The sequence below is a fragment of the Loxodonta africana genome, chromosome 15, assembly GCF_030014295.1.
Source record: "Loxodonta africana isolate mLoxAfr1 chromosome 15, mLoxAfr1.hap2, whole genome shotgun sequence".
In the NCBI taxonomy this organism is placed as follows: domain Eukaryota; kingdom Metazoa; phylum Chordata; class Mammalia; order Proboscidea; family Elephantidae; genus Loxodonta; species Loxodonta africana.
The window spans coordinates 32,887,851-32,913,931 of NC_087356.1; positions in this window are offsets into that span (position 1 = coordinate 32,887,851).

A 26,081-nucleotide genomic window follows, 5' to 3' on the forward strand; every position below is an offset into this window, starting at 1 on the left:
ACAGATGTGTAGTGGAGAACTTAAAAAAAAAAAAAAAAAAACCCTAGAAAGACAAAAAGCAGACATCTACCAGCAAATGTGAAAAATAACTCTGCTCTTTTCTACTACTGATGGAGATCTTTGTTGGTTCAGCATTCAGAGTTTATAAAGGCCCTACTGAAGACAGGACTTGGTCTTTGTTCATGTCTTCCAGATAAACCCAGGTGAAATTAAAAGAGAACCACTTGGATTTCTTGAATTTCTCTTGATTCATTTAGAGAACGAGGGGATGAAGTGGCTGAAGAAGGAATCTGATACATGGCAGACACAACAAAGACCTTGGCCTCTGTCAAAACAACTTTGTCCATGTTTGTTGTGGCAGTAGGCTACCAAGCAGACTCCCTCATCATTACACTTGCATGGCTGCCTGGACAGTCTGCTCTTTGCTTGGTGCAGTGCCCAGGGATACCCACCTGGTATTAGAAGCACTTCCAGAGATTTGCTGAGAGAGAAACATACCTGTTGAAAATACCAAATACTAGCTTTATCTTCTAAAAATATAGTATGAGAGTATGTCCTTAATATGGTCTCCTTCACTGACTGGAGCCCTAGTGGCTTAGTGACGAAAAGCCCAGCTACTCATCAAAATGTCAGCAGTTTGAATCCACCAGGTGCTCCTTGAAAGCCCTACGCAGCAGTTCTACTCTGTCCTGTAGGGTCGCTATGAGTTGGAATTTGCTCAATGGCAACAGGTTTTGGTTCACTGACTTAAAAACGTTACTCTGCGCATACATAATTAAATTAGGATTATTGTTTGTTTGGCCCAATGCAAAAATGATTATAAAATATTCATTAAATATATGCTTGATGATAGCCAATTTTAATAAACTAAGAACTATCAAGGGGTGTTCTGTGAAAAAATTAATGTACATGTCTATTCTCTATTTCCAGCCCCCAGCTCACCACTGAAAAGCAAGTCGGAATCCATAGTAAGACCTAGTATTTTACCTCTCGACGGGCACTGGCTGACTGGTGGCAATTTATAGAACACGATGTTTCTTTCTTTTTTTGTTTTATTTTTAAAACCTAACACTGGGCCAGATGCAATATATTCTTTTTTATTTTCTTCTGATTGAAATAATGGAGTAAATTATGAAATGCAGAAGGGCTTAAGAGGTAAGACTTAAAAATTAAAAAAAAAAAACTCCTCTGAGAGAGAAAGGATGTGACACCATTACAGTGTTTAATAATGTTGCATGATCATATTCAGCAATTCCACTTGAGGCTAAGAGACATTTGCATCACTAATATTTTACAAATATGTTTCTTTGAGGAATAATATTTCCCACGCCCCAAACAGAAACTAGAATAAGAATTTACTGAGAAGCACTAATTGGACTCTTGAGCATAAAACTTCCATCTGTTTTTAAAGGACATTTATGTATTACCAGCACAGTATTTCCACTAAAAAAATAACTCAATTCTAAGAAAGGTATATGGGGCAAAGTCCTTGCTAACAATTATGTAATTACCCAGAATTCTCTCTGAACTGACATTTCCAAAAGCCTGTCTTACAAAGAGCTGCTGGTTAAAACGCTAATCCTCAAATGCATGCATTTCAAGATACTGCAAATATAAGAATCATTAAAATATACTTAGCATAATTTTAATTACCCACTAAATTGAGTTATAAATATTTAAACAAAAATATACCAGATATATTCTACACCATATACATCAAAACTATTTGACTATAAAGAAGACCTAGTTCCACAATTATATAAAATACTTGAAGAAATAACTATATTTGTCCACACACACACATACACACACGCACACAAACATGTTCTATGTCTAAAAAATGAGTTGTTGGGTGTCATTTTTCCCTACATTATAAAATCCTGTGCTGTTTCCCTGACCTTCTGTACTAACTTCCTTTCTCTGTGGTAATTTTTAATAAGCATACTTAAAAGCAAACCAAAAATTGTGTGTGTGTGTGTATTTAATGCCTATACTTTTTTTGACTATTATGTAATACCAAAAAAAAAAACAAAAAAACACCAGATTCAACTTTCAGGCCCTGTTCAACTTTTTCATCAATTTTTCTCCTGACAATTCTTTGAAAGGTGTCCTGTTATCTTTGAGTTTATAATGACTTTATATATTTCAAGGTGCCCTGGTGGCAGAGTAGTTTAAGCACGCAGCTACTAACCAAACGGTTGGTGGTTCAAACCCACCAGCTGCTCCTCGGGAGGAAGATCTGACAATCTGCTGCCATAAAGATTGCAGTCTTGGAAACCGTATGGGGAGTTCTACCCTGTCCTATAGGGTTGCTGTGAGTTGAAATCGACCTGAGAGCAATGGGTTTTTATATATTTCGTAAGTTCCAAGTAAGTTAGTAACGTTCCAAGAACTTTAGTAAGTAAAACATCAACATGTCATTCATCAACAACAAAGTGGTAATCATCAGGGAAATCAGCTTTGTTTTCAAAAATTCATGTTCATGTTCATTCCCAGTTCTTTCCACAAAAGAAGTAGGTAAGTGAGGCTTCCAAATGAACCACCCTGTCAGGGCTGACTTGGTAGCCACCCCTTCACCTAATCTCTCAAATTTCACAACAATGACCAGTAAAACATAATACTGAAGGTGGGGGCAGGGGCTGTATCAGTACAATAATGGGAAGAGAGTGCACCGAGGAGGTTTTCAAACAAGTCTCCTCAATTCTTTGACACTCTCTTCCTTTGACAACCCTCTGGATATCTGGATATCTGGGTTGACTTGTAACTGCTTTGACTATCATGGGCGAAATGATGCTGTGTGACTCCTAGAACGGGTCAGAAAAGGCGACAGCTTCTGCTTGTTTGGCAGTAATACTTGTGAGTTATTAAGCAAGCCATTAAGCAAGACTATTCTGAGTGAACCATGATTCGAAGAAGTCAAGAAACATGGAGAAGCCACGTATCACTCTAGTCAGTGTTTCTAGAAGGAGCCCTGGTGGCACAATAGTTAAACTCTTGGCTGCTAACCTAAAGGATGGCTGTTGAACGCACCCAGTGGATCTGCATAAGAACGACCAGGCAATCTGTTTCTGTAAAGATTACAGCCAAGAAAATCTTACGGGACAGTTCTACTCTGTCACATATGGTTGCTATGAGTTGGAATCTACTCAACAGCCCACAACACAAACCACTAGCAGTTATAGTGTTAGAGTCATCCCAGCCCAGATTCCAAACACAGGAGTGAACAACCTTCAGAGCCACCCCTATCCTTTTAGTCTTCCCAGCTGAAGACCCAGACATTGAGGAGCAGAGAGACCACATCTCTGCTGTGCCCTGCCCAAATTCCTGTTTCCAGAATCAGTGAATGTAAAAAATTAGCTGTTGTATGCTGCTAAATTTTGGATAACTTGTTACACGGCAAAAGTACCTGTAACAAACGCCATCTGTCTGAAGAGTACCTGAAGAAATTTTTCTAAGATATGTTGCGGTCTGGCTGAGGGAAGGGCAAATTTATCCAGGGGTTCACTTGAAGCCTGCTCTAGGGTAAGTGAAAGAGAATTCAGAAGAACCTCTCCTGACATGACTCAGAGCAGCAGACAGAAGTCATAGATCAGGGAGAGCTGTAAGATGGTGAGAATGGAATGCTGGTGCTGGAGATGGAGAGAAGCAACATTTAATCTTAGTAATTGTGTTTGAATGTACATTTGGTGTTGGCATAGAAGAAAATATTCTTTCCCACTTACTTTGTTCTAGTCTGCATTCCAAGTAACGTAAGAGTCTCCCCATGAGGGTATCCCTACTGCAAGCTTCTGAAAAGAGGAAGTATGCCACTTTGAGAAGCTGGCAAGTAGCCCGACTTACTACACACGTCTAATACCCTTAGAAGTAGAAATAGGTGATCGTATTAGACAGGAACCATCTTGCATCTGCCAAAGGCTTTAGCTCATGCTGCCCTCTCTAGAAGCAGCTGCCCTGAGAACAGCATGGAGCACAGGATTAAAAAAAAAAATTTAGCAGGGTTTATTTATATGTAAAAATATGTAATCTCGGCTATTTAGTATAGGATAGATTGGAGGAAAGTAAAAGTAGAATTGCAGAAGTTTCCACTTTATTTTTTTCCAATAATTCAGGTAAGTGATGATTCTACATTAAATGAGGGAAATTACAGGAGAGAGAGTCTCACTTTATCTTGAAACTAAACTTAAGGATTGTTGATGGGCCTGGGGTGAGGATAGTAGAGAATTACTCCTTCATGTATTCATTTTCATTTATTTATTTTTTTCCAGCATGAAATTTTTTATAGAATTGTGGTTTCCAATATATATATATATATATATATAAAACAAAATATTTGCCATTTTAACATTCCACACATGAACAATTCAGCGATTTTTTTATGTGTATCATGTTGTTCATCCATCACCATTATCACTTCCATTACCCTTAATGGAAGGTCAGTGTCCCCTGAGCATTGGGTCCTCCTTTTTGCCTTCCTCCCATTGAAGTCTATGTTGTTGTTAGGTGCTGTCAAGTAGATTTCAACTCATAGCAACTCTATGTACAACAGAATGATACACTGCCTGTATACCTGCCTATTACAGATGTTTTATATATCTGGAATCATACAATATTAATTCCTTTGTCACAGACTTCTTTCACTTAGCATAATGCTTTCCAAGAGTCCCTGGGTGGTACAACTGGTTAACATACTCAGTTGCTCACTGAAAGGTTGGTGATTTGCGTTCAGCTCAAGAGAGGTGCCTCAGAAGAAAGGCCTAATGAACTACTTCAAAATACCAGCCATTAAGACTTCTATGGAGAATGGTTCTACTCTGACACACATAAGGTCACTTCGAGTCACAGTTGACTTTGTAGAAACAGTTTTTAATGTTTTCAGGGTTCATACATGTAGTAGCATGTATTAGAACTTCATTCTTCTTTATGGTTGCATATTATACATATGTACCATATTTTATTTATCCATTTATCTGTTGATGGGCATTTAGAGTTTTTCCACTTTTGGGCTATTGTGAATAGTGCTCCAATGAATCTTGGTGTACAAGTATCTGTTCAGCTGCTGTGGAAAACGTTTTGACAGTTCCTCAAAACATTAAGCATGGAATTACAATAAGATCCCGTGATTCTACTCCTAGGTATATAGCTTTTTTTTTTTTTTTTTCACATTTATCATTCAAATTTTTTTGTGTTGTCATTTATGTCTTTTTTTTTTTAACATTTCTTTATTTTATTGTTAAGTGGTTTATCTTTTTTATGACACCTTTAACTTAATTATGATCTTCCTATATTCTCTCAAAAATTGACATTTTAATTTTAATATGTTTGGTAAACATTTTCTCAACTTTGCATTCCTATTTTAGTTTTATCATGTTATTAGATTGCCATTCCAGACCTTAAATTTTTTTTTTTTTTTTTGCAAGTATTTGGCTTTACAAAGTTCACCACTCTAAATGTGGTTTGTAGAGCTCTCTTCCAAAGGCAAGGAAACAAACACCAATCTACAAAAAAAAAAAAAAAACCCAAACCCATTGCCATCGAGTCGATTCCAATTCAAAGCAACCCTATAGGACAGAATAGAACTGCCCCATAGAGTTTCTAAGAAGCAGCTTGTGGATTGGCAGTACTGAACTCTTCGTTAGCAGCCAAGCTCTTAACCACTACACCATCCCCTGAAATAATAGTGTTATTTTTTATATCCTAAATTATAATATTTTTACACAGATAAACAGAAAATGTCTCTTAGAAATAATTTATAGCTCAAAGCATAGATTTTACTCATAGTAAATTCAATTTGCTATCCCAAGAATCTTTTGTATAATCAAAATATTATGTTGCTCAGAAGCCAGTAATGACAATGTTTTTGTTTTAATTAAAAAAAAAAACAAAAAAAAACCTCAAGACTCTATGATTACTGTTAGATAAGGTATTATTTCATTCTAGTTCTATATGATAGAAAAAGAGAAGAATTTTTATCAAAATGACCAAATGAAAAGAAAACTAAAGCATGAATCAGTTTTCAGCAAATGGGGTAGTGTAAGTCCTTGAGTAAAGAACCTCAGTCTCTTACATTTTCAAAGAAATGAGCAAAGGAATTCAAAAATAAGAAAACATATGCTACTATCATGAAATCAGAACAAAATATGTTTCACATCACAGAAACTTTTAGAAATTTTTTTTTTCCAAAGTAACAGATTGAAAGACTATGTGAGCAACTTGATTGACTATGAGAATGACAATCTTGTTCTTGTTTCTGGTTAATGCAGGATGTGAAAATGAACTTCCTGATATAACCTAGCCAAAAGTAGCAGCAATGGAATCTACATATAAGTAACATAAGGGCCAATGGAGGGCAGATCTTGAGCTCTGACAATCAACTCTCCTCTGACAGATATTGACTATGGTAAGATTTTATATTTCTTGAAAATAAAGGAGAGAAAAATTAACAAATAACCAGCTCACACAGAGCAAATCAATCCAGGGGTTAGAGGAAAGGAAATGGTTTAACAGGTATAGCACAGGGGATTTTTAGGGTCATGAAACTATTCTGTACAACATTTTAAAGATGGATACATGAAACTATGCGTTTGTCAAAATCTATTGAACTTTACATCAGAAATAGCAAACCTTAATGAATGCAAATTAAAAATAGAAATGCATTTAGGAGGTGGAGGATCTCAGGAAGGTATAAAACTGTTATAAGGGAATCTAACTGTATTATAAATGTGTGAAACAATCTCACTGAAGGATGGGGGAGTACTGACTTAAGTAACTTTGGACAAGAATGGAGTCTGTCATACCAAAGACAAGAGGAATTGCACGTACACTGTAACCTAGCTGATAAATTTGTTTCCCATGGTGGCAGGGTTAACAATTCTGATATCAGTATGTAAGTATACTAGAATTAAAAAACCTAGTATATGGAGGGTTGGTGGTGGGAGCCATGTTTCTCTCCTGTGGAATGGAAGGTAACAAGAACAAAACGGGTTGAAAGGTGGAATGATTCATGTGGTAATGGTTTAGATTTGGAGGCATCAGTAACATAAATATGAATGATATATTTATAGATGTTTATATACATACACGCATGCATTTTCATGTTCTGTCAGCCGAGTCATATGTCATCTGAGAGGGCCTGGGATAACGACAGCCCAAATGCAAGGAGAACACCTAGTACCAAGATCTCAGTTTGTAATACCAGTCTCCAATAAAGTAAACCAGGACTTCTTGGACAAATGGCTGATTATAGGACTGAGGCTGAGAATATATAAATGAACTTTGAGCATCTTAGAGGGCAAGAAGGTAGGAAGTGCTCAATAACAATGACAATAACAATAAAACATAATGATGGTTATAGGGCAAGGAGATAAAAAATGCTTAACAAAACATCATGATGGGGCTATATAAAACAAACACAGGAACCAATTGAAAGAGCTCCTGAGAGCCAAAGCTGTATCAACTTGAGCAACAGAATAAATAACATAATATTAAAATATAATGCAAAGTATAAAATAAATATCCCTGAGTTCATACTGACCTAATAAATAATTAAATGCTGGAGAAGAGACAAATCTCCCATGCAGAATAATTAGAAATACCTTAAGTAGATATAGCACTCTTACAGAGAGGACAGCCTAACTCTCAACTTCCAAAGTATGGGCTGTGCAATGACTTCCTCACAAAAAAGCATAGCGCCAAAGGGGGGAAGAAGAGTAATTTTACACTGGTGACACGTCCCAAACTCTACCTTCAGCCAGGTGATCAAGGTTAACATTAACAGTGATTAATCATGTGGATAGTGTTGTATACATTGAGTGTGTTGTGTATTATGTAATGAGAATACCAATTTACCTCTGTGGGTTTCCTTCCAAAAATTGTATAACCAGAATCTAATAATGAGAAAAGTATCAGATAATCCCAATTAAGGGTCATTCTACAAAATACTTGGCCAATACTCCCGAAAACTCTCAAGCTCATCAAAAACAAGTCAAGTCTGAGAAACTGTTACACCCAAGAGTAACCTGAGGAGACAAATGCGTAACTGTAATGTGGCATCCTGGATGGAATACAGAAACAGAAAAAGGACATTAGTTGAAAATGAAGGAAATCTGAATAAAATATGAATTGTAGTCAATGATAACATATTGTCTTTTCATCATGACAAACATACCTTATCAAATAAAATGCTAATAATAGGGGAAGAGGATGTTGGGTATATGTAATCTCTCTGTATCGCCTTTTCAATTTTTCTGTTAATTAAAACTTTTTCTAAAGTGAAAAGCTCTGACATTTCCAAAAAAGAAAAAGTAGATAGCATAATCAGACTAAAGACAAAACATTAGAAATGCAAGAAAGTTATTTGTGAAAGTGAAAACACAGCAATTGTAATGTTTGATCACTCCAAGCTGAAAAGCTATACTCAGAAAAGTTAATTAATAAATAACATGTTAGGGAAACAAACAGTAGACATGTGCAAACAAAAGTAGTAGTGATATTGTAATAAGTGGAATTAAATAGGATCAACTGTGTTATTTTAAAGCTGGAAAGTAATTACCTCAATAATGTCACAGATAGAGCACTCGCACATCGACATGGTCATCTTATTTAGAAGTTCAGAATTCTTCCCAAGGATTCCACACAACTGGTATTTCCAAGCACCCAGTCTGGGTGAAAATGGGAATCAAGGATAATTATTTATAGCTAGAAGATACCACTAACGCTTACAAGTTAGTGGCACAACTTCCCCCACTGCTGTTACTACTGTCTAAGTAGTAGAATACTATGTGGTTATTATCATATTTATTTTTTGTGCCATGGCTGTTTTTAGGATCATGAAAAGTTATTAATAGTTAAAAAAACCTGTTATTTCAATAATTATGATTTCTATGAAATACAAAACGAATCTAATTTGTTCAACTTTTGCCCTTGAAGATGGGAGAGCACAAAAATGAAGTTACTGGAGAGAATAAATATTGATTTAATAATAGTTAATTATTTTCACACAGAGTATGACTTTGCTATTTAACTGATGCAAAATCCAATCATTTATTTAACTATGAAGTTTGGCAGCACTAAAACATAAACTTATGTCAGGCTTTCATGTGGCCCCTCACAAAATGTGGAAAGCGTTGAGGCAATTTTGACATTCAAATTATTACCTGTCGACAAATTTTTAACGGTGTTCTGATGAATAAACAGCATTATATTAATAACGCTTGAAACTACTATAGATGAGTTTTCTCAAAGCATTAAACTTACACGCTAGTCATCATCTATGTCTTCCTATTTAGTTTATCACAGTTTAAAAACAAAGAAATAACAAAATTTTATAAACTTGTGTTTCTCAGCCCATTTTTCTCCTCATTATACATTATACAGATATGGAGAAGTGTCTTAATTATGTTTTGTCAACATGTTTTATGGTGGGAAAATTAAGGTGAAACATAGTAATATACTTTGTATATACTGTGCATTGTATACTAACATATACAGACAAACCTAACAATGCATTCTTAACACAGAATTATTTCCTAGGTCTCCTAACACTGTTTCCCAACAACTAACTACTAGTTTTTATGTAGTTTTCTTTTTGCACTGGCTTAGTTTAACCTTAAAGAAAAGTAATATTCATCTATGGATCAAGATATATTTGAAATAGATTGATCAATACAAATGATCAATAATTTATCCACAGATTATTTCATTGGAGTCACTTGAATTTAATTTTCATCTTCACTATCTTCTACAGGTCAAATTAAATAAATCTTCTTTTAAACTGTATATGATTTTCTTCCCTTTAAACAATATTGATAAGTAAAATAAAGGCTAACATGTATTGAGTGCTTACAATGGGTCAGATATAGTTCTAAAGGTTTTAAATGAATGAATTCAATTAACATTCCTAATAATTCAATAAGAGAGTTAGGATGGGTTGGATTCCCTGGAAACAGCATTAGAACAAGATTTATGCACACGTGATTTAATGAAGTTGTGTTCTCTGAGGATCAGATAAGGGCATGAGGAGAGTATAATAGGGAAGAGAAAGGTGTTGAGCAAGAGTGTAGGTTCAGGAAAACGTCTGGCTGATCCTGAACTAAGGGAATCTCTAGAGGTTAAGTTGCTCCAAAGAGTCTGTTTTACTTTGGGTCAAAGGAGAAAGATTTTTGTTTCTGTTTGCCTCCGTCAGTAATTAGCTACGACCCCACAGGAGGGGGGTTAATGTGGAGGGAAGAAGAGCGGAGGCTGGGTATAATGACCCGGCACCTTAGGGCTAGGTGGATTCAATTCCTTGAGGTCAATTCTCAGAAGAATATTTCAATGTGAGCCACTGGAGACAGTACCCAGGCATCCCAGCCATTGGGCGATGGGCAAACCCACAAAACCAGTCAATGCACTGTAGGAGATAATAGGTTCAACAGCATCTCCTACAATAAGTATATTATTGACTTCATTTTACACTTTAGGACCCAAAAGTCTAGAAAAAGTATGTATTTTACCCAAGTTCATGCAGTTAGAAAATATAGAGAATTAGGATGTAAGCCCGGTCAGTCCTTTTCCACAGCCAGAATTCTTACCTCTGCATATTAAAAAACGATGCAGATTTTCCAGTTAACAACGCACTTTTAGAAATATTTTAGTCTCTTCTGATAATTACTTATGAATTCATATGCTCTCTGGAGCACTAAAGGCAAAAGGACTACAGATATTAGAAAACTCATGAAATGTTTTTTTTTTTTTTTTTTAATTAACTCAGGACCTTATTTAAAAAAAAAAAAAAAAAAACTTCCGTGTAGAAACATGACTTTCTAGGATACTTGCCTTGCATTTCTTTCTACGAATTGGTTCCTTTTTTCAAAAATTTGCTTTACTTCCTCAAGGTATGATTCACATTCTGTTTTATCACTGGAGTAATCTTTCAGAAAGATCAAAATTAATCTATATAGATTAGATTTTCCCCATTCCAAAACCAAGAGTTCACCCAGCAAAGTTATTTAAGAAGGAATCCAAAATCAATATGTAATTAAATACACTCACATGAATTTAAAATATCACCAGAGTTGGAAACATACAATGAGAAATAAACACCTTACATTGAATGATATGTAGTCCTGCCAAAAGCAAATAGGATGTCCTATTCTGCAGACCTAGATATTACACCGACTACAACGATAAACATCCAAGAGTATAGTGTAATGAGCACACAATTATGAGTCTGTAATAACGATACACAGCAGTTAGAGTTGGAAATACTTTGGGGGGTAATGGACCTACATAATTCAAAGATAGGCAGTAAACTGCAGGCAGTAAAATTCAATTACAACGACTCTAAGATGTATTCAAACATGCTCCCATGAAGCATACGATTCCCAGCATCCTTTTGCCAATAATGTTTCCTACAGTTATGGCTGATCACACTTTTATTCTGAATATTTAATTTACAAACACAACAGCGGAACTGAATGGTTGGCGTGACAAAAAAAAAAAAAAAAAAAACCTTGTAGATATCATACTGATAATCTGTATCTTCAGAAAAGTATACGTGGCCTTTGTAAAAACAATCCTATGGTTTAACAAAGTTGGATAGATGTTAACTTGGCCCCCAAATCTACTAGGAAATGAGAAAAATACTACATATCAGAAGGAGAAACAATGCTTATGACAGGAAGCTGGAAGAAAACCAGGAAGATGGACAGTGCCATTCAGCATATCATTCTAGAAATGGTAGAGTATTTGGTTGAAGCTGTTTATTTTGACGGTCATAAGACAAATTCAGGAGGGAGGCAAAGACTTCCTTCAGTGTGTTCTCTAAGTAGTAGGTCTCAAACTAGTAGAATTTTTACTTTACAACTTCACTAAGTATATCCATATTACATTTCCTAGGAGGAGTCATTGTTTATTATATGCTGGATTTAAACTTGTGTATTACAAAATGCTAGTATAACATATTTTTACACAGAGAGTAATTTTGTTTCAGAGTACTTCTGTGCTGCAAGGAAAATAAAATCGTCCAAAATGTATGCAAATTGCATGCAAAATGTTGATCTGAATGAAATGTTCATACTCTTAACTGACAGATTATTAGATCCTAAGAAGAGAAAATATGGCATTGCATTTAGCAAATTCATGGGCCATAAAAGGAAGGCATACATTAAGGCACTATTTATATAAAAAACATAGCAGGTTATTGAAAAGTTACATATTAAATTGCCCTACTTTATTTTGTCAGCAAACACTATCCAATTGAGTGTAAATTTTTTTTTTTTTTTGTGCTCTATTGTGTACATACCTTTTTCTTTAACTTCATCGTTGGATAGAAAATGCAGCAAAATATTAATCCTACATTTTTCTTTATTGCAGTCTCCAATTTCCACTCACTAATGTGTACGGAGTGAGGGAAATCGAGGATGACATAAATAATATCTTTGTCAGAATCTTCTTTTAGAAGTGGTTTCTATTGCAGAAGATTGTGGAAAATCCAAAGATAAGGTTTTCATAGTCTCAGAAAATTTCCTGAGCTTCAGTCTTCATGCATAATGATAATTATATTTTTCTTAACAGTCTTTTTTGTATCTTCGAGACATAAAGTTAAACATTAAACAATTGCTCATTGCTGTAAAAAACTTAGCATAGTGTGTTTATGAAAATACCTTGGAAGGAAGGCTTGGTTGGCAAACACACATAGAACCTGCATGTTATTTTTGTAAAAATATGGTAGCCGGTAAGGAGGTTTTATTTTATGACCTTAAGGATCTTTGGGATTCCCGTTTCTTTAGTTTCCCATCTCTTGAATGTTTTCTGTGGCCTCTTCTTTTTCCACCACAATTAAAAGGCAAAGTATTTAAAGCTAACAATAATATAAAAAATCCTGTTGATTGTCAAACAATGTTGTAAAATGGCTACTATTATATCCAATGGTGTAGATTTTAAAAGTGAGGCTTAGCAAACATGAAGTCACCAAGTGAATGAAGGGCTGTCACTATGCAAGCCATTCCGTTTCCTCTTTTCTACTGTGTTAGAAGAAGGTAGAGCAAAATAGAGAGTTCTTCCTTATCTGACACTATTGGCCCTCAAAAAAGTCAATGTAAGGGAGAGTCGACATCACATAATATTGAATTTAATAGAAATGCTAAGTGAGGGCACCTGGAATTTTCTATATAAACGGACAGGTTATTTCTTCCCTATCCCTCTATTACGAATTTTTAATCTATTTTCTTTTCTTGTACAGCCAACATTAATCAAGCATTATATATCAGATATTGAGTAGATGTGGGAACGTGTGTGTATGGGAGGGGGTCCTACCTGAATGAGTAAAGCCCTGTCTCCATTCAGAATCTATCAGGTGAAACAAGTTCACTAACAGCTTAAAACAAATTAGTAACTAATAATTTTATATAATAATGATCACTAATATTTACCGAGTCTTCATCATACGTCAGGTACTATTTTAAATGCTTCCAATGTACCATCTCATATTCTCTTCCAATTATTCTGGGAGATAGCACAGAGAAGTTAAGTAATTTGTGCCAGGTAAAACAACTGAAAATTGCAGAACTTGGATTCAAAAATTTTGTAGTTTCAATGACCATGGTGTGCATTTACCTATTCATGTAACAGCTCTTATTTCTCTAGGGTATATTTCTAGAATGGAATTACTGGATCCCACGGTATTTCTGGAAACCCTGGTGGCATAGTGGTTACGTGCTATGGTTGCTAACCAAAGGTTCTACAGTTCAAATCCTCCAGGAGCTCCTTGGAAACTCTATGGGGCAGTTCTACTCTGTCCTGTAGAGTCACTATTAGTCGGAATCGACTCAACAGCACTGGGTTTTTGGTTTGATGGTATTTCTGTTTCTAGTTTTCTTCTTTTTTTTTTAAGGAAACACCATTTCACTTTCCAAAATGGTTGTACCAATTTACATTCCCACCAATAGTGCATAAGACTTCCAAACTCCCCTCAACCTCTCCAACATTAGTTATTTTGTGTTTCTCTCAATGTAGTTTTGGTTTGCATTTCTCTAATGGCTAATGATCATGAGCATTTCCTCACATGTCTCTTAGCCCCCTGAATGTCTTCTCTGGTGAAGTGTCTGCTCAAATTCTTTGTCCATTTTTAATTAGATCATTTGCCTTTTGTTGTTGAGGTGTTACAGTATCTTGTAGATTTTAGGGATTAGACCCTTCTCAGGTATGCCGTAGCCAAGTTTTTCTTCCCAGTCTGTAGGTTTTCTTCTTACTTTTTTGATGAAGTCTTTTGATGAGCATAAACGTTTGATTTTTAGAAGCTCCCAGTTATCTAGTTTCTCTTCTGGTGTTTGTGCATTGTTTCTAATAGTTCATATACTATCTACGCCATGTATTAGGGCTCCTAATGTTGTCCTTATTTTTTATTCCATCATCTTTGTAGTTTTAGGTTTTATATTTAGGTTTTTGTTCTATTTTGAGTTAGTTTTTGTGTATGGTGTGAGATATGGGTCCTGTTTCATTTTTTTACAGATGGACATCCAATTATACCAGTACCATTTTTTAAAGAGACTATCTTTTCCTCATTTAATGTACTTCAGAGCTTTGTCAAATATCAGCTGCTCATGGACAGATGGTTTTACACCTGGGTTCTCAATTGCTGTCCCAGAACTGAAGCCATTTCTGAAGCCCACTATTTAGACAAAGATACAACAGACCTCTAAAACAAAAAAATAACACGTAAGGAACATGATTCTTAATTCAATCAAATATATGAGACGAAGTGGGTAGCTCCTGTCCAAAAGCACGATGGAAAGGCAGGAAGGGGCAGGAACTGGATGAACAGACACTAAGAAATCAGAATGGAAAGGGAAAACATGCTGTCACAATGTGGGAATTGCAACCAATGTCATAAGACAATATGTGTACAAATTGTTGAATGACAATTAACTTCAGCTTAAGCATTCCCCTAAATTACAATTAAAAAAAAAAAAAAAACTTTGTAGTTTGACTTCAGAGTCTACATTTTTGTCTTGCTAATTTGAAGTATTATGAGTATACAGAAAAATCAATAACTGTGTCTATAATGTGAAACATTAAAGAAAAGAAGAACACATGAAAAACTGCAAGGGATTTGATATGTACATATGCAGGTATACATATGTAATATATGTGTGTGTGTATATGTTCTTGTTAGTTGCCATCAAGTTGGCTTTGAGTCATGTCAACCTTATGTATACAACAGAAACAATGTGTGCGTGTGTGTGCTTATGTGTGTGACATTTTAAAGATAAGAGACTCTTTCAAAGAAAGACATTAGCATATGGGAATATGCTAATTCTAGAGCAGTGATGTCCAGTAGATATTCCCTTGATATTAAAATTGTTCTATATCTGTGGTCTCCAAAATGGTACTGTTCCTGTACGTGACCATTGAGTGTGGGAATTATGGCTAATATGACTGAGGAACTGAATTTTGTTTTAATATTATTTCAATTATTTCAAATTGAAATAGCCACATGTAGCCTGGCTAGTCCTTTGTGGATAACTCCATTCTAGAAACTGATTTCTAGTTCAATATGACTGGAAAATGGTGTTTATGACAAAAACGAAGAGGCTGTAAAAACAAGTTAGTGTTAAAAGATAATTTTTTTTTCCCTAAGCTAAAGAGCTTATGTCTTAATCTCTAGTACGAATGGAAGGCTAATACATTTTATTTTTGAGAAATAAAATATGGTTTTGTTGTACTTGGAGCCAATATTGGTTTCAGAATTTGCCCAATAAAAATGGTGGACTTGTGATTTGATTTATTTGTTCATGTGAGGAATTTGTTCGGAAGAAGTGTTCTTGAAGCAGTGTTTGCATAGAACTTAAAATTACAGAAAGTCAATTGTTCATATTAAGGAACTGGAGTATGGAAGCGATGAGTGGTCAGGTAGGGAAGAGTCCTATTAAACTTCCTTGACCCTCATCCATACTCTTAGAAATTCTGATAACTTGGAAAAGAAGATGAGAGCTGGCAAAATGAAGTAAACCTAGTATCTATTCCTCAGGTCAGCCACAGACAATAAGTTTGATCCTTATAGACCTTTATAATAAAAAGTAAGCCATTGGATGTCTTGAGGAATTTTGTGACACAAGGGGCATAATCATTCCATTTTGGTGTGCCAGAGTTTTGTTCCGAATCAGGGAGAACATTCTTCTCATTTCTGTGCAATGAGGCCAGTGAGGAATAGGATATCCCAGTTTTGTAGCATGGGAAAAATACGCAGGCCAGGAAGGAATGTACTCATCAAGGGTTCTGGATACAATCCCAGAGCTGGAGAGTCTCTCTCAAGTGTCTTGTGGGCAATGATAATTAACTCAGAGCAGAAGAACGTGAGCAATCTCAGAATCAGAAGTAACTGCAGAATATTTAGGAAGTAAAGACTGAATCTCTGTAATTATGGGGATATTTAAATCATAAAATGTAAATAAAACAAAATATAATCTTGGACTCACACAGAATGGAGGGACTTGGGTATGTTAAGATTAAAATAATATTTATTATCATTTTTATCTTTCCAGCTAAAACACTATTGTGTGTTCTTTTGGAATAGTTTGAAAATACAGAAGACAAATGAATAACAAAATCACTGCCAATCATACCACAAATTATTTATTGTTCAAGAAATCATTCAGTGGCCAAATATATATGCACATATAAGTAGATTTAGATATAGATATAAACACTCAAATGATACACAGTGTTTTCTGCATATGTTAAAGTCTAGTTTATTGAGGGACAATTTACATGCAAAACATTCACCCTTTTGGGGTATAGTTTTAGAGATTCATATATGTCCATACAGTTGTACAACCAACAGTTAAGTCAAGGTAATATACCTTCACCCCCAAATTCCCCTTCTGTCCCTTTGTAGTCAATTCACTCCCGACAATCATGTCCTGACAACCACTGATATATTATCCGTCATTACAATTTTCATTTTTTCAGAATGTCATATAGGTGGAATAATATAGTATGTACCCTTCAGAGTCTAGCTTCTTTCAACCAACATAATGAATTGGAGGTTAATATTGCTGAGTAATATTCCATTATATAAATATATCAGACCTTGTTTATCCATTCATCAGTTCACAGACATATGAGTTATTTCCAGTTTTGGATGATTATAAATAAAGCTGATATAAATGTTTGTGAACACAGTTTTATGTAGATATGTTTTCATTTCTTTTGGCTAAAAATACTTAGGAGTGAGATTGTTTGGTCTAGTCATAAGTGTATATATAACTTTATGAGAAACTGCCAATCTGTTCTTCAAAGTGGCTGTACCATTTTGAATCCCTGAAAGAATACATGGGGCCTCCAAGTTTGCTGTATGCTCATCAACACTTGGTATTGCCTGGAGATATATATATATATATGTATATATGTGTGTATATATGTATATATATATATACACACACACCCACTGCTGTTGATATTTATATCTATTTATATATAAATATATTTATAAATTTAAATATATTTAAAAATTTATATATATAAAATTTCCTTTTTATTTTAGTTATTTTGTTAGGTGTGCAGTGAATTCTCCCTGTGATTTCAATTTTCATTTCCGTAGGAACAGATGATGTTGTGCATCTGTTCATGTGGTCATTTGCCAATAGCACATCTTCTTTAGTGAAGTAGCTATTCAGATCATTTACCCCACTTCTCCTTTTTAATTCAGTTTGCTTCTTAGAACTGAATTATGAGAGTTCTTTATGTATTCTGGCTACCAATGTTTTCCCAAATATGTATTTTGTTAGTATTTTTTTCCATTGGGTTGCTTCTGTTTTTAATTTCTTAACAGTGTCTTCTGAGAACAAAAATAAGTTTGATGAAAATAAATTTGTCTCCTTTTTTTTTTCTTTTATGATTCATGAATTTTTATATTGTCTAGGAAAGCTTTGCCTAACCCATGGCCACAAAAATTTCCTCCTGTGTTTCCTTACAGAAACTTTGTAGTCATATGTTTTAAATTAGGATCATGATCACACTTAATGTTTGAATATAGTTCAAACTGTGAATTGAATGTTATGATTTACATATGAATGTCTGATTGAACATCATTTGTCAAAAAAATTATTCTTTCTCCATTGAATTACCTTGAAAATTTAGTAAGAGATAAAATATGTTAGTCTTTGTCTGGACTCTCCATTTTGTTACATCAACCTATGTAGATATTCTTTTGCCCATACCACACTGTCTTGAGTACTGAAGTATTCTAAGTAAGTTTTGAAAGTGGGCCATATATTTCCTCCAAATTTATTCTTTGTTTTCATAATTTATTGGGCTATTCCAGTCACACTGTTATTTCATAATTAGCTTGATTATATGTATGAAAAATTCTACTGGAATTTTTGTTTAGGATGGCATTGAACAATTCGAGAAGAACTAAGTATCAATACTGAACATGGTATGTCCCTCCATTTATTTAGGTCTTTGATTTCCCTAAAACGTTTTTCTAAATTTTAGGAAACAAATATTTCATGGTATTTTGTTAGATTTATACCTGCCTTAGTACATTTTGTTTTTACACCATTGTAAATGGTACTGTTGATATAATTCTTTTAATTTTAAGTTTTCAAATGTTCATTGCTTGTGTATGGGAATACTTGATTTTCGTAAATTTGAATTTGTGTCCTCCAACCTTGGTAAACTCAGTATTTTTGTAGATTTCTGTAGATATTTTTGGATTCGTATGTAGACATTATTACTGTCCATGAATAGAGAGTTTTATTTATTCCTTTACAATATGTATTCCTTTTGTCTTTCATAACTTAATACACTGGTTGGGGGCTTCATCATGATGTTGAATAAGAGCGACGAGAGTAGACAGCTTTACTGTGTACACTATCTGAAATGGAAAGCATTCAGTTGTCCCAATTCACTATGTTACTGATTGGTTTTTCTCAGATACCTTTCGCCAAATTCCCTCTAATCTTAGTTTTCTCAGAATTTTTCTTTTATTATCATAAATTGATTTTGAATTATGTTGAACGTTTCTTCTTCCATTGACAGACTCATAAGTTTTATTTATTGGTTTCTTGATCTCCTTGATTGTTTTTCAAATGTTGAACCAACCTTGCAATCCTGGGATAAGCCCTAATTGGTCATGATATATCTCTCTTTTACATGTTGTTGGATTTGATTTGCTAATAATATTAAAAGGATTTTTGCATTCACGTTCATGAGGAATAGTGCTCTACAGTTTTCTTATATGGGTTGTTTTGTTTTGATGAGGGAATTATTGAAAAGTACATTCTCTTCTTTTACTTTTTTGAAAAGTGTGTTTAAAATTTGTTTTATTCTCTCCTTTTAAGACTGGTATAATTTCCCAGTGAAGTCATCTAAACTGCCATTTCATGTCGGAAAGTTTTCAACTAAGAATTCCATTTGTTAGTAGGTATGAAATTATTCAGGTTATCTATTTCTTCTTGATTTTTAGTTGTTTGTATCTTTCAAAAAATAATCTAAACTGTCGTATTTATTGGTACAATTTGTCAATATATGTTTTTATTCTCAGTAGGATCTATGGAGATGCTACCAATATTAATCCTGATATTTATTTATTTATTTCTGTCTACCTCCTATTTCAAACTGGGTAGATATTTGTCAACTTTTTAATCTTTCAAAATAACCAGCTTATTATTGTTTCATTGAACTTCTCCCATGTACTTTTTTCTTTCAAAAATAAAAATATATGTAAAATATAGTCAATATCAAAAATTGCTTTCACCATAATATTAATTTACAGCAGAAAATTATAGCATGCACTGTAGCCTAATTTTTTACAATAGTTATTTTTAATATGTTTCTACATTTAGATAAACATTAGAATTGCATGATATAAACATTAATTTACCTGAAGTTGTAAACAAATGTGTTAGTATTTCTTAACAAGACATTATTAGGCTTGAAAGAAAGGGAAGGGAAAGTGAATTTATAATACTATTGATAAACGTGGTTAACTTCTAAAGAGGTAATATGGCCTATAAATATATTCAACTAGCATTATAATAAAATATTTATTACTTTAATAAATTGGAATAATTTTAAACTTAGGTAATAGTGAAAATGCTAAATTAATTTTTAATACTTATTATTTCCTCAAAATGAATTGAATCAGTTTCCTACGTTTATTACATAAACCAAATCCATTACCATCAAGTCAACTCTGACTCACAGCCACCCTATAGGACAGAGTAGAACTGCCCCATAGGGTGTCCAAGGAGCAGCTGGTGGATTTGAACTGGTTAGCAGTTGAGCTCTTAAAATCCCAGGTTATCTCAGGCAAGACTAGTGGTGTTTTTGGTAATATAATTTCTTCAAAACCTAGAATAATTAAAGTCTTCAGAAATGAAATGGACTGCTCGAAGATGGATATCCTTACTAGTGAGCTGAAATGGAATGGTATTGGTCACTTTGAATTGGTCCATCTTATGGTCATTTTGCTTTAATATGCTAGGAATGACAAACTGAAGAGGAATGGTGATACACAAGAGTAGGTTCCTAAAGAGCAATGTCAAAGTCTTAATGTTAGGGGCGTATGGCATCCCTTAAGATAATTCAGTTACTAAACAAACAATGTAAATAACAATAATGAGCTCTGGAATGTGAGCAATGCTCAGTGTGGCTACACTGTATTATCTGAAATACCCAGTTTTCAACCGAAAATAGCAAAGCATGCAATGAATCAGAAAAGTATGACCCGTGTACATGCATGTGCTCACACACACGCACACAAAGACCACAGGCAACAGAAACTGCCTGTAGAGAGAGCAGTTGGATTTAATAGACAAAATCTGTTATATGTTTAAAGGACTTGAGCAAATCATGACTAAAGAAGTATAAGAAAATGTGATGGTGATGTCGTATTTAATAGTGAATATCAGTAAAGAGATATAAATTATGTATAGAACCAAATTGAAAGTCTTGAGTTTGACAGTATAATAACTGAAATAAAAAATCTCTAGAAAGGCATGACAGTAGAATTAATCTGACAGAAGTATTAGTGAACTTAAAGATAGATTGATAGAGATTATGCAATCTGAAGAGCAGAGAGAAAAATAAGGAAGAAATATGAGCAGATCCTCAGAGAAATGTGGGACACTACTAAGCACTCCAACATCTGAAAAACTGAACCAACAGATTGAGGAGACAGAGTCAGAGAAAAGACTAGAAAAAATATTTAAAGAAATAATGGCTGAAATTTTCCCAAATTCATTGAAAAATAACAATCCAAAATCAATATATTTAAAGAGATAGAAATGATGTTACAAATATATTTAAAAAGATAAAAATAATATAAAATATGTTATCTGAACAAAGTAAAAGTTCCAGGTGAGTGCGGCGGAGAAAATTAGAAACAAAAATAAATTTAGGAAACTAATATGTGGAAACTAAACAACATACTCCTATAAAACCAATGAATCACATAATAAAAGATTATAAAATAATTTGTGATTATTGAAAATGAAGGCACAAATACCAGAACTTTTTGGATATAGTTAAAGCAGTGCTGAAAGAGAAGTGTATAGCTGTAAATGCCTATACTAAGATAGAATATAGATCTAAAATCAATAAGCTAACCTTCCACCTTAAGACATATGAAGATATAAGCAAACTAAACCTAAATCAAACAAAGAAAATTAATGATAAAGATTAGAGTATAAATTAATGAGACAGAAAAGAGAAAACCAATGAAACCAAAGTCTAGTTTGGTGAAGAGATCCACAAATTTGACAAACATTAGCTAGTTGACCAAAAAAAAAAAAGAGAGAGAGAGAAGATTCAAATTACTTGACTCAGAACTGGAAAAAAAAAAAAAATCCAACAGTTAAGCATTTGGCTGTTAGCCAAAATGTTGGCAGTTCAAATCCACCAGTGATTTTCTGAGAAAAGACCTGGTGCTCTCTCTCAAAAAGATTAAAGCCTAGGAACCCTATGGGGCAATTCTACTGTGTCCTATACGGTCACTATGAGTTGGAATAGACTTGACAGCACATGACAACAACAGAAATAAAAAGAATTACAAGGGCTACTATGAAGAGTTGTATGCTAATAAATAAGAAAATTTAGAGGAAATAGACAAATTCCTGAAATGATACAAAATATCAATACTGACTCAACAAAAATTTATAAAAATCAACAAAAAATGAAAGAAATCTGAGTGCTGCTTCATAATTTGAATTTTGTTTCTTGTATCTAAATTTGATAGGGACAGTAGAAAAACAAAATTAATTATAATTTATTTAGTAAATTTAGCCATGGGATGGGGATTATGGAAACCCTGGTGGCATAGCGGTTAAGTGCCACAGCTGCTAAGCAAAAGGTCGGCAGTTCTAATCCACACAGGCACACCTTGGAAACTCTACGGGGCAGTTCTACTCTGTCCTATAGGGTCACTATGAGTTGGAATCGACTCGACGGCAGTGGGTTTGGATGGGGATTATGTTTAACCTTAACGAAAGAAAGAAGCTTACTTGAAAATGACAAAGCTCAAAACTAAATAAGAATTCACCTCAAAATAAATGACCAAAGCTTTTAAGTGGAATGGTTGAGCAGAATTATACGGTGCAGTCAAAGGGTAATTAGAGTCAGAAAAGCTCAATTATGCTAGAAGCTTTCCCCCTCGAAGCCAGGTGACCTTGTTCAAGCTAGTTTCCTAAGCCACAATTCCTAATTTAATAAATGAGTTGACAATTATTCAACTGTAAAACACTTCAGAAATGCAAAAGATATTGTAAATGTATGGAATGAAGTTGAATTATAATGCTGAGTGTGAAGTTACTAACTTCATTGGATTTTTCTTAATCTCACCAGAAGATTGCTTCATCTTCAAAATATTTGTTAACCATACCAACCATGGTCTCCAGAGCCAAACTTCACACAGGTTTTTATTTCCTTTGCTCCTCAGTGAGAACCCTAAAACCCGTTGCCGTCGAGTTGATTCCAACTCACAGTGACCCTATAGGACAGAGTAGAACTGCCCCATAGAGTTTCCAAGGAGAACCAGGTGGATTCAAACTGCCAGTCTTTTGGATAGCACCCGTAGCTCTTAACTACTACACAACCAGGATTTCCATAAGCACCCAATTGTGACAGTATTGACTTGTGCCATGCCTGAATTTAAAATAGAATATCTTGGGCTAATTTAAAATTCATTATTATTTTTCTATTTACACTGATCCATCCCCACCCTTATTTGACCTTTTTACCTTATTAAATTCCTGGGTATGACATTTTTTGTACCATAGGATTAACGTCTTCTTTCTGTGAAATCCCCAATCATGAGTAGTCAATTAAACACGTGATGTAGTTATCAAAGAAAGAATTCTTACCATAGTAATAAGAGCAACAAATTAATCACTCAGAGTGCCTCGGAACACATGGTAACTAATTAAGGCACGCATATGCCATAAAAAAAAAAAAAAAAAGTTTTTTTTTTTTTTATATGCCATAGTGGAGGCCCTAGTAAAACTATCATGAGAATAGGCCCATTGTCAAGCTAAGCTAAGTCTACTGGTATTCTATTTTATAATACTAAAATTAAAATATTTGAGGGGACTATTATTTTACTTTCATATTTTAAGGCCTTTTTTTTTTTTTGCTAAGGACATGAGAGTAGCCTATATTATACCACAGTTTACTCATCTTAAGATCTTAAGAACTGGTTTTATTTTCAAATTTCTATCACTTATTAATGAAACAACATTGCGAAGAATGGGAATTCCAGAACACTTAATTGTGCTCATGAGGAACCTGTACATAGATCAAAAGGCAGTTGTTCAGAGAGAACAAAGGGATACTGACTGGTTTAAAGTCAGGAAAGGTGTGCGTCAGGGTTGTAGTCTTTCACCATACCTATTCAATCTGTATGCTGAGGAAATAATCTGAAAAACTGGACTATATGAAGAAGAACGGGGCATCAGGATTGGAGGAAGATTCATTAACAACCTGCATTGTCCAGATGACACAACCTTGCTTGCTGAAAGTGAAGAGGACTCGAAGCACTTACTAATGAAGATCAAAGACCACACCCTTCAGTATGGATTGCACCTCAACATAAAGAAAACAAAAACCCTCACATCTGGACCAATGAGCAACATCATGATAAATGGAGAAAAGATTGAAGTTATCAAGGATTTCATTTTACTTGGATCCACAATCAACAGCCATGGAAACAGCAGTCAAGAAATCAAAAGACGCATTGCATTGGGCAAATCTGCTGCAAAGGACCTTTTCAAAGTGTTGAAGAGCAAAGGTGTCACCTTGAAGACTAAGGTGCGCCTAACCCAAGCCATGGTATTTTCAATCGCATCATATACATGTGAAAGCTGGACAATGAATAGGAAGACCAAAGAAGAATCGACGCCTTTGAATTGTGGTGTTGGCAAAGAATATTGAATATACCACAGATGCCAAAAGAACAGATAAATCTCTCTTAGAAGAAGTAAAACCAGAATGCTCCTTAGAAGCAAGGATGGTGAGACTGCATCTTACTTACTTTGGACATGTTGTCAGGAGGGATCAGTCCCTGGAGAAGGGCATCATGCTTGGCAGAGTACAGGGTCAGCAGAAAAGAGGAAGACCCTCAATGAGGTCGATTGACATAGTGGCTGCAACAATGAGCTCAAACATAACAACGATTGTAAGAATGGCTCAGAACTGGGCAGTGTTTTGTTCTGTTATGTATAGGGTCTCTATGAGTCGGAACCAACTCAACAGCACCTAACAACATTAAGGAAACACTGGTGGAGTAGTGGTTAAGAGATCTGGCTGCTAATCATAAAGGTTGGTGGTTCTAATTCACCAGGTGCTCTTTGGAAACTCTAAGAGCCAGAATCGACTTGGCAGCAGAGGGTTTTTTTTGTTTCTTTGTTTTTAGTCACTTATTAAAGGACCCTGTTGACGCAAACGGTTAAGCTCTCAACTGCTAACGCAAAGGTTGGTTGTTTGAACCTACCAGCACGTCTGTGGGAGAAAGGCATGGCGATCTGTTTCCATAAAGATTACAGTCAAGAAAACTGTAGGGGGCAGTTCCACTTGTACCATGGGGTCACTTTGAGTCGAAGATGGCTCAACGGCACACAACCACATCATTTATTAAAATGTGAAATTGTATGTTGATGTCTTTTTGAAAGTAAAACTTAGAGAAATGGTTTTGCACAATTTACACAAATCTAGAAAAAAGTTTAGGTATAGGTCATGCATTTTTTGCAGTGCACGCACTATGCTTGTGGAGCCAGGATCAAGAATACACTTGCTATTATTTGGCTTTAAAGATGTATGACTGAGACCGAGAAAACTCTGAGTTAACAAGACTATGTAAATTATACAAGTAAACTACTAAAACATTATATATTGGACCTAAATCTGAGAGATTACAAAAGGCTTATTCAAATACTCCAAATTACTTCCTTTAGAATTCTTTTCAGTGACTCATAGACTTCATTGCATAACTTCTATGTTTATTTTCCTGGGGTAAGTTGATGTTAAAATGGTATTTACATTTTTTATATACATACTAAATTTTTATAATACACCCACGCCTCACTTACCAACACCATTAGGTTTTAAAGACTGGGTCATTATGCAAAATTTGGTGTCATGCGAAAATGCAGAACCTTTTTTTTTTGCTGTTTTCAAACCACCCCTTTTCCTGATTTTTTTAATTCAGAAAATATGATCGTGGAAAGAATAACAGCTAAGATTTACTGATGTGAGCATCACTGTGAAGAGTTCAGTCATGGATTATTTCTCTGCAGAAATTAGGCTTAGAGGAAACAAAGATGGATAAACCAGGGCTCTGTGACTGGGGGTCCAGGGTTTACCCACTTCCCCTTCCTCCTGCACTGAGTCGGAGCTTCCCTCATGAAGCTGCCTCCAGGGCTCTACTCTGACCCCTGCAAGTGCTGCTTTCATGATCCCAAAGCCTGCTCTGCCCTCTGGGCCTGGTGGGTTACTGAGGCTTCCTGTGAGGTAGCTGGGAGCCTGGCTGCCACCAGGTCCCACCGTGGCAGAGAGGCTTCAGCCCCAGTTCGTTTCACTTTGGGATGTCATTAATCTTGCACCCATTT